Below are 10,349 nucleotides of genomic sequence, written 5' to 3'. Positions count from 1 at the left end.
CAAAGTTTCCATTGATCTCCACACAGTATGGCATCCTGATCATTAGTCTGACTTACTGTAGGTCTATGTGATATCTGATGGCCAACAGAAGCATTTAAACCACGTCCTTTGGTCGCCTTGTCCAGACTCATACTCGTTAGCCAGGCTAGAACTGTCCCTATGATGTGGCTGTTTGGTTGTCTCCCCATTGTCATCTCTGTGTTCATGTGTGCTCCACCCAAGCTTAGTAGCAGTCCTATAACATTTATATTCTTACAAATAAAAAAGAAACTCATGAGATAAAACCCTATTAATACATTTTAATGTCAGACTGACGCCAGTGGGGCAGTAAAGGAAGCACTGGTCTCTGTATTGTCTGATTGTTTCCTGCCTCTATAAACTCCACTGACTTTGTTTGTGCCTTCATGTGTCCATAATTACTGAACTGACAAATCCACAAAAACCATGCCCAGAACCACTCTGACCCTGCGAGGTAAACACCAGGGCTTTTTCACGTCTACACAATCAACACTTTATGTCAACTGACAAACACTTTTCCTGGAACATAACACTCTTGTTTTGGGTCACATATTTTGAGTCACTGGTGAAAACGCAGAAAAGCAGTGAAAAGCAGATCACGCTGCGACCACTGGACCACTAATTGGTTCATGTGGCAACAGCACAAAACAGCTGCTCTATTTTCATGCGCTCACCTCATGAAAGGGTGAGTTAACGGTTAAATTTAGACATGTAGAACACCTTGAGCTGACACCTGCAATTATAGCCGCCTCCTTCGTGGAACGACATTTTTTTGCAGAAACATTCTCTTCATGTCTTGACAGCTGTCAATAAATTTAAACACTGACACTACAGTCACCTCGTTTCTGATTGGCTAAAGTGTGAAACCAATACAATCTGGAAGAATTCTTCTGCCCCCGAGTCACAAAACAGCACTGAGGAAACTATTCTGACCACACAGGGGACGTGTCAGTCAGTCAGTCATCATCTACCGCTTTATCCTCTGCCAGAGGGTCGCGGGGGGTGCTGTGCCAATCTCAGCTACATCGGGCGATAGGCGGGGTACACCCTGGACAGATCGCCAGTCCATCGCAGGGCCACACACAGATAGAGACAAACAACCATTCACTCTCACACTCACTCCTATGGTCAATTTAGAGTGTTCAATTTACCTATCCCCACATTGCATGTTTTTGGACTGTGGGAGGAAGCCGGAGAACCCGGAGAGAACCCACGCACACACGGGGAGAACATGCAAACTCCATGCAGAAAGGCCCTTGTTCCAACCGGGGCTCGAACCCGGGTCTTCTCGCTGCAAGGCGAGAGTGCTAACCACTACACCACCGTGTGGCCCCCAGGGGACGTGTGTCTGACCTTTTAATTAAAAATCAAATTGTTGTGTATATTTGAATAAGAAATAATGACATGTTGGACATTTGTGACGGACTGTCCTCCTGTTCTGCATTTTATTTTCTTCTTTATGCGAGATTTTAGTTCCGCTAAGTCTAAGATTCATTTTGGCAGTGAGCCTTTAAGTTACAATGTTTCTAACGTATATCTAACATGCGCTTGTTTGGGGAGGAGTGACAACGTGAGGAGACGGAGATGGAGAGGGGGATTTGTTTGTATATACTTCCAAATTCTTGGCGAGTTTTGGCGTGTAAAGAAAATACATTTAAACTGTTCAGGACTAAGTTCAAGTCTTCACTGACATGGAGAGATCAGAATCAGACCTTTCTAATAAAGTTTAGTCTGGCTCCGTCGCTTTCAAATTACAACTTGTCTGTAACATCTCGTGAGTTGAGGGCTGAGCCAGAATGACACGGCGCTAAGCCGCTCACTGGCTGATGTGTTCCAGGACCTGCAGCCAGAAGACCACCTCACTCACTCACTCACTCACTCACAGATTAACAGGGTGGAAGAAGCAGCCAGGCCACCGAGACACACAATTCCCTTAGTAAACTGACGACTTATGAAGAAAGACCTTTGACCCACCTGAGGGTCAAGCCCGAGGCAGGGTTCATCCATTGTCTGATTATATCTCATCACCTCCTTTCAGCAGCTTTCCCTGTTTTCTCCGTGTCCGTCTCCGTCAGCCTTTCGTCTGCTGAGCCATAAACCTTCTATTGAAGGCTTTGAACCCAATCAGCCATGATCTCTTCTCATCTTGTTTCTTTGATTCCACTTGTGTTTACGTTGTTCTCCTTCATGGGTAAACCCCCAGGTTCTCACGTGCACTCACTCAAACTAAGATTCTTATCAGTTGTGATAACGGAATTACGAGTTAAATGACATTTACATGGCATTTACACACTTCTAGTGTGAGAGAAGGAGCCCTGGTACTGTGGTAAAACACTGGATTAACAGATTAGTAAACAAGATAACACACACCAACACACCGAGGCAGCAATCTTTAAAGATGATGAAATAAGAGTAAAACTTGAGGGCAGCACGTCAGCTGACAACCTGCAACACCTGCAAGTATCGCATTATAACAATAATACTATAATGATGATAATAATTACATTTCTTGGCATAGTTAAAGCTGCAAAACAAAAAATGACACAACACAAAACAATTTAAAAATGGTAAATTAAAAAGTAGCCAGTGAAGCAAAGTTATAATCGTTCAGGTAATGTGGTCAAGAGTTTCACACCTTTGTTGAACCAAACCATGTTATGAATAAAGGCCATATATTATTAGTTTACTAAACTAATAAAGTATGTGGCCAATTCTTCCTCTTATTCCGCCATTTGTTTTGATCCATTAATTCGTCTTTAACTGGTTGAAGATCATTGTCTTACTCTGCACTAGTTCATTTCTGTGATTATCAGTGTTCCCACAGGTCCCTGAAATCCTTAATCCTTATTCAAGGTCCTTGAGGGTTTTTGAAAATTGCCTTATATCATTGAAAGTTCTTATCTGGATGTCAAATATCTGGCTGGCCTTCTCTCTGAGTACGTGCATACGAACTGGCTGTTATTAATCTTTAAAGTGCTTCTTGGCTTAGTTCCTCCATATTTGCTCACTTTTATTAACTGAACATTTTCATAAGTGTTTAATGAAATAATAGTACTGCAAACAAACATGTATACACCTCATGTGGGAGACGTAGGAGCTTATTTCTTAGCACTTCACACACAGACTATAGCTATTAATGGTAAAAGGCAGCCACAACAGGTCCACCACACCCGTGCATGTGAGACGGACTCCACTACGAGAACATGACAGTCATAAAGAATAACATTGAGTCATGTCTTTCCCACATGGAAAAGATGTGGAAAAGGAGAAATGAGCTAAAGGTTTTTGTTGTACCTCAAGTCCGAACCTCAAATGCCGTGCTGTCAATCACAGCAGCGCGAGATTCCTGCCAAATGTACAACACAGAACAAGATCTGCCACAGCTCGAGCCGGTCGTGCTGTTGGAACCTCAGGTGAGAGATGTGGCTCTGCACACACACACACATGCAGAAGTGGCTGCTGTGCCTGAAATGACTGTGTAATGCATCAGCAGTGTTGTGAATAACTGCTGTTTTAATTCACTCATCACGTTCATGTGATTGCACTTTGCTTTTACTAAGTGTTTCTTCTTTTCTTTGTGTCTTTATTATTATTTGCACTGAGCACCAGGGATCGTATGGAATGACATTTCATTCTTCATGTGGGAACAGAAGAATAAAAATAAAGGTTGAAATGATTTGAATTGTCACTCTATTTTTTATTGTTTTTTACAGTCTGCAAACTGGGGACAAAAGCATGTTGTCACTGCATCAGCAGATTTAGATGAACAGAAAAGTAACCTGGATTAAACTTTAACACCGATATGGGATTTCAATTATTTATTTTCTTTTACACTTATGCCCATTGTAAGAGATAATGATTTCCTGATATTTAAGTTTTTTTGTTGTGACATCATCAGTGTGTAGATTCTTACCAAACAAATTGAAAACTAATTGAACAGCTCCAGAGTCACTGTGATGGTTACATGGTGGTGAGAAGCATACACAACAGCATGGACGTTTATAGTTTTCTACTGATACCTTCTCTTTTAGCATATTTTGTTTACTTTTAACTAATGCCTTATGTCTTCATTACTTATTTATCCATTTCTTTCTTTCTTTATTTTATGTAACTTATTTATCTCATTTACCTAATTCTATTTTAGAAAGTTTGTATCTTATCTTACTTATTTTAGGTTTGTTTTTAGTTGTTAACGCCAGTGTTTCCTCTGCACTGGGTGCGGCTGTCGGCTCTGGTTGCTGCGGCGCTGGCCCGGGTTCTGCTGACCTCTGGTTATGGTCCGGTCCAGGCAGACACTTCACAGTGGGTGGTGATGTTTGGCTCTTTGTGCCTGGGGTTGGGTTCTGGCTCAGTGCCAGGCAGCCGCCTCCCCGGTTCTTCCGTGCCCTGCCATATCAACCATTTTATTATTACCTGGTTTTTATATTTGATCACATAGTGAGGATACAGTGTTAGACGATGAATGCATGGATGTTTTTACGCTGGTGCTGTAAAAATGTGTACTCCGATCTTAAGTTCCACTTAGCATACTTGGGGGATTACAAAGTGGAGACAAGAGGTTGCTCACAGAAGGACAGACTTACAGAAAAAAGCCACACCAATGAAAACATAACCTCAAAAGTTAATATAACATATATTTATATGCCTGCACATACACGTATACACACACCTGCAGGCATAGGGGAATGTGACTTCTAAAAGTAGCTCATTAAAAAGTAACCTTATAGATTGCAGCATTATTGGAGCAGGTGTCACTGTCACTGTGACTTTACTCCACATAACTCCAACAGATAACGTCCTGCATGTGCAGACATCAGTCTCTGGTGAGCTCCGGCTCACTCCTGCATTTAAAGAGAGATGGTGATCAGCTGTGGACAAACAGCTCACCTCCACACCTCCACACCTCCACTTCCTCCTGTGTAGCTGAATGTTAACCACACCCACCTCCACAGTGACCTTCTAAGAAAAGTAAGCATACGTAAGTGTCAACACTAAATAATACAGCAGATTCTGATTTTCTTGTTTTCCCCTTCACATGATAAAATACAAACGTTTATCAAGCTTTAACAAATTACATACAAAATTGCTTTTCACTCAAACCTGCAGTCAACAGTAGCAGTAACAATGGGAAAAAGGAAAAACAAAAACTTAACATGTGGTTGTAGGGATTCATGCACGGAGAGAAGTGCAAATATAAAAAAAATATCTGTGCTTGCTGGTTAATTTCCTTCCCCTCTCTCCTATTTATGAACATAAAGGGTCTAATCAGAAGTGCCCACCTATAAAAATCCTTGATGATCGCCTGGCGCCGGTGCTGGTAACCACACAAACATTGTCACTGAGCTCAGTGGTGTTTGGTCTTCTTCCTGTGACTCACGCTGTTGGCAGGGCATTAATGTGACCTCACAATTCATGCACGGAGGAAGAGAACACAAAACACACACACAGCCACAGTACCGAACACTGTGTGAACATTTTAGCCATAAACTTGGTTTCACAACTACCTAAAGAATAGCCACTACTTTTAGTGTGAAAGGAGGTTTTGTCAAATGTTGGTGAAAGACTTTTCACCCTCTTACTCAAACATATACAGCGAACACAGACAGGCTGCCAGAAATCTGCAAGCTTATGACGAGTGACAGCTGGAGAAAAAACATAGTCCATTACCTCACTATAGACCATATACTGTATATGTACCATATAGTGGCAGCTGTGAGTTATGACATAAGTGTTACTTCTCACCTGGTTAATGGACTGGAATTCTTGTTGTGGCTGAGTGTCACGTCTTCCATTCCAAAATGTAATAGATTTTTTTTCAACTTCTTAATTATATGTGTGGATGTAAATGACACTAAAGCTAAAGGGTGCTGCTGCTGTTTTTTTTCCATCTATCTTCCAAATAAACCAGCCTGTCACCTCTCAACATGATCCATAACAGTCCAGTGAGCCTGCACCAGTGATCTGTTTCCAGCAGAACCCCACTGAGCCTGATGAAGCATCCACCCAGGACATTGCCACAAGTGTAAAATAAATGACTGCATATCTCTGCTCGATTTCACTCCTGATAGGAGGGAAAAACACTGACTGATGCCTCGCTCTCCTCGCGGCTGCAGTAAAAGATGATGAGTGTCTGTGGAACGCTGTTGCACAGAGCAGGACAGCATGTCTCCGGACGTTGCCGCCCAGCTGCGTGCCAGATGATTCTGGAGCCGCACATTTCTGGAGACAGTTTCCCTTGATGAAAGAGAGATGTGATGTGCAGTATAAAAACAACAACCCAAAAAAAAAGGATTGTATTTAGTGAGATCTTGACTGATACTTGATCAGTAGCAGGAGTGGAACCTGGAGTGGAACCTGGAGTGGAACTTAAATGACTCAGTCATTGGGAACACCTGTGTTTGTGTTTGTCCTTCTTCTTCTGCTGCAGTGAAAAAGGTCTGTTACTGTTATAAGGTTTATTCTAGACGGGCTTGAGAATTACGTACACATGGAGTTAAACCCACTGACAGCTTGTTCATTTATGGGGCCGACCTTTGATCATGACATCCCTGTCACAGACTTTAATATATAAGAACTTTTAATAATTAAGCACAATTAAAATTCAGAGAGTCCATTAACATTTACAGTACCAAAGGTATGTTTAATTTACATCATTAAATAGATTAACTGGTCCAAATCAAGTTTCTCTGAAACCCACTCCTTTGCAATCTTTAAAGTCCATAAAATCATACAACATTGTCTATGTGTGTATGTATAGAGCCTACAAAAGAAAGATGTTTTAATCTTACTGGGTTTATTTAGGGTTGGTGTGACCTCCACAAATAAAAAAAATATTAAGAAAGAAAGAAAGAAAGAAAGAAAAAAAGACAGAAATAGTGATAAATATGGTTACTGACTTCCCGATCTCTGTCACTCATGTGTCTGTTGTTCCACTGAGTGTAATGGTCCTTTGTGTGAGTGTCAGCATGGTCCCTCTCATTCATCCATGGCCTCTGCTGTTTTGCTTGCAATTTTCCACATGGCTGAGTGGCATGTTGGAGCTGTGGAGCTGAATCGTACCAAATGAGGTCCCCCTCGGCCACTGGGGGGCAGTCCAACTCTGCTACTGGCATGAATGCTGAAGTGCAATCCTTAAGAATGCAAATCTGAGCGTGGAAAGACAAGAGATAGGCACAGGAAATGCTGTTTTACACGTGCAGACTGTTAAAGTGAAGCTGTAATTATGGATTCATTATGATGAAAATGTTAATCCCAAAGTCAAATTGTAATTCAATGCAGTTACAGGACATAATATAATCTAGTAAAGTACAATACTCTTCATACTCTCTCTCTCTTACATTTATTAATGTAAGACAATAGACAATCATATGTGTTTCCATCTGAGCCACACACACACACACACACACACACAGAGAGAGTCTGGTTTCCATGACTGCAGAGGACATTTCATTGACTTACATTCATTTTACTCTCACCTTAACATTCCCAAATAAGGGCCTAATCTTAAACTAACTCTAACCTAAACCCAATTCTAACCCTAACCCTAAAACCAGGTCTTAACCCTGAAAAAACGCTTTAAAGTTGTGGGGCCCAGACAAGATCACAAAGCCCCCGTGAAGACAGTTTTTTTTGTTTTTTTTTATGTTTTTTGGACCTCACAAAGATATAAACACATTTTAAATGTTGTAGGAGAGGAAAACCTAATAGAGCTGCATGTTAATTCTGCATGGGGAAGTTCACACAGAGCATTTGAATTTGACAATTTTGTTGAGTATTTCAGAAACCGACGAGATTCCCACACACAATCATCCCATCTCTGGAGTTTACAGAAAATAGTCTGAAGAAGAAAAACATCCAGTAACGAGAAGTTGTTTTTTTTGGAAGAAAATCCCTTGTTGATGCTTGAGGTGAGATGATAACGATCAGACTGGTTCGGTGTGATTGCAGGCCTTGAAACAGATGGGCTTTAGCAGCCGGAGACCACACTTAGGTGTCCTCTGCTATGCTCGTGAGGGCATCCATGCACCATCCCATGAGTTTAAATGAATGTGTGTATATGTGTCTTTTTTTTCCAGTGACAGTTACTCTCAGAAAACCTCTCTTTGAAGTGCCTCATGCAATTTTGACTGGAACTAATAATCTCCCACAGCAGCAGATGAATTCCCTGCACAGGTCAAGGTCAAAGCCCAGGTGAGACATATTTTGACTGACCTTTGGTCCTTGGATCCAAGTTGACCAAACGGGTTCGACAGACGCTCTTTTGTTCTGCAGCTTCAGAGCCAGAACATTTATATTGGAACCAGTGATGCTGTTCAAACAGTTTAAAACATATATGTTTGTATCACATTAATAAATCTGTGTGAATGTGTGCTTTCCCTCTTCTCACCACCAGAGGGCAGTAGTACAGCAAACAAAACCTACATGGTTTATTACAGGGAATAAATATCTTTGTTTTATGCTTGAAAGGGTAATTTTCCTTTGAATACACTAAGAAAAGAGAGTTTTAGTGTAACTTTACCTCTGAAATGCGCAAATATGTATTATTTACATCATACATCAAAATTCTAATAACAATATAACGTTGTTGCTGCTGCTGCCTGAGACACACCATCATACACACCTTCACTTTTCAATAAAATAAGAGACTATTTTTAACTTATTATTTCAGTAGTTTTGTGTATTAATTGAGACATTTCAATCTCTAATGGGTAAATGTTTCCATGAGTGTATATAACCTTTGATTAAATTATAATTAAAATTTTAATGGTCGTGTCACCCGGTGACATACCTGGTCTGCACACAGGAAGAGATTTGTTGTATGTGAAGAGCGATGGAAGTGACGAGCAAAGCAAACAGCTGTAAACGGACTGGAAAAGTTTTAGAAGTGAATTACACTGTTTAAGACAGTGTTTCTGAATCCTGGTTCTCAGGTGTTTGAGATGTTGGCCCGCTTCATCACACTTGATTCAACTGCACCGTCGTTATTAGGCTTTCCCAGAGCTTGGTGACAAGCTGGCGTGTTGGACCAGATCAACATCTAAAACATGCAGGACACTGGGTCCCCAGGACCGGAATTGAGAAACATGCATTCATTGTCTACTGCTTCTCCTTTATCCTCCACCTGAGTGTCGCGGGGGGCACTGGAGCCAATCCCAGTGATGAAAGGTGGGAAACACCGTGGACAGGTTGCCAGTACATCACAGGGCCAACACACTGAAGCAACCATTCATTGACATTGCATTGACTTACATTCATTTCCTGGAGACTTACTCTAACCTTAACCACAATTACTACTGGCCTAATCCTAATCCTAATCCTAACCCTGATCCTAACCCTAACCCCAACCTAACCTTAAAACATATCTTCACCTTAAAATGTAGTCATTTACATTGTGGGGACTTGATTTGTGTCCTCACAAGGAAGACAAGTCCCCATAATGTGACTGTGTAAACAGTTTTAGGTCCCCACAACATTAGTAATACCCGCCCACACACATATACACACACACGGTGATCATGCAAACTCCGTGCAGGAAGATCAGACCTCAAACCGGCAACCTTCCACTTACAAGACAAGCTCCTTATCTGCAACCCAGTTGTATTTGATGCAATTGGATGGTTTAAATGCTTCTTGTCCCCACCCGCCCCTGCACTTCTGCTGTACACACACACAAGCACTTCCTCAGTCAGGTCTGATAGTATTGCTTGACAGAGCCTGTTTTCAGATGAAAGATGCATCGTACTAATAAAGTTACATACAAAAAGAGGCATTATTTAAAGCAGCAGCCTGCTGTTGTTTGTTGGTGCTAAGTTGTATATAACTTCATAGTTTCTTTGCTAAACTCAACTGTTTTCCTTTCATTTTCCTCATAGCAGAGCAGCAGGACAAAGATTTAATGAAAGCCACATTTATTAGTTCAGTAGAATACATCACCATCATAATCATGACCATCATCATGCCGAAAAAAGCAGCAGCAGTGGCAGCAGCAGCACTTCATTTCCTCACATCCAAGACAGACGCGTGTGAGACAGCCCTTTGTTTTTCTTTTCTTTTTCTCTGGCTTAATGATGATCTTATCATTCGCTCATCTCCTCCGAGAGTCTAACGGCGCTGGTCGTCCACATGTCTTCTTCTTCCAGCTCCAGCTGTTTCTCATATCTCTCCTCCAAAGCTTGCAGACGCTCACGAGATGATCTCATGTGTCACACTGATGTGTCGCAACGCTCCACTGGCACTGTTCCTCGTCACTGTTAATTGGAGATCCTGTTTCGATCTTGTGTTTATCTTTTTTCATACACATTCCGGGGACTGAGAAATGACGGACTTTAGAG

Source organism: Solea solea, chromosome 12, assembly GCF_958295425.1.
Source record: "Solea solea chromosome 12, fSolSol10.1, whole genome shotgun sequence".
NCBI classification, from domain to species: Eukaryota; Metazoa; Chordata; class Actinopteri; order Pleuronectiformes; family Soleidae; genus Solea; species Solea solea.
The sequence above is the reverse complement of the archived record's forward strand: the minus strand, read 5'-3'. Positions refer to the sequence as shown.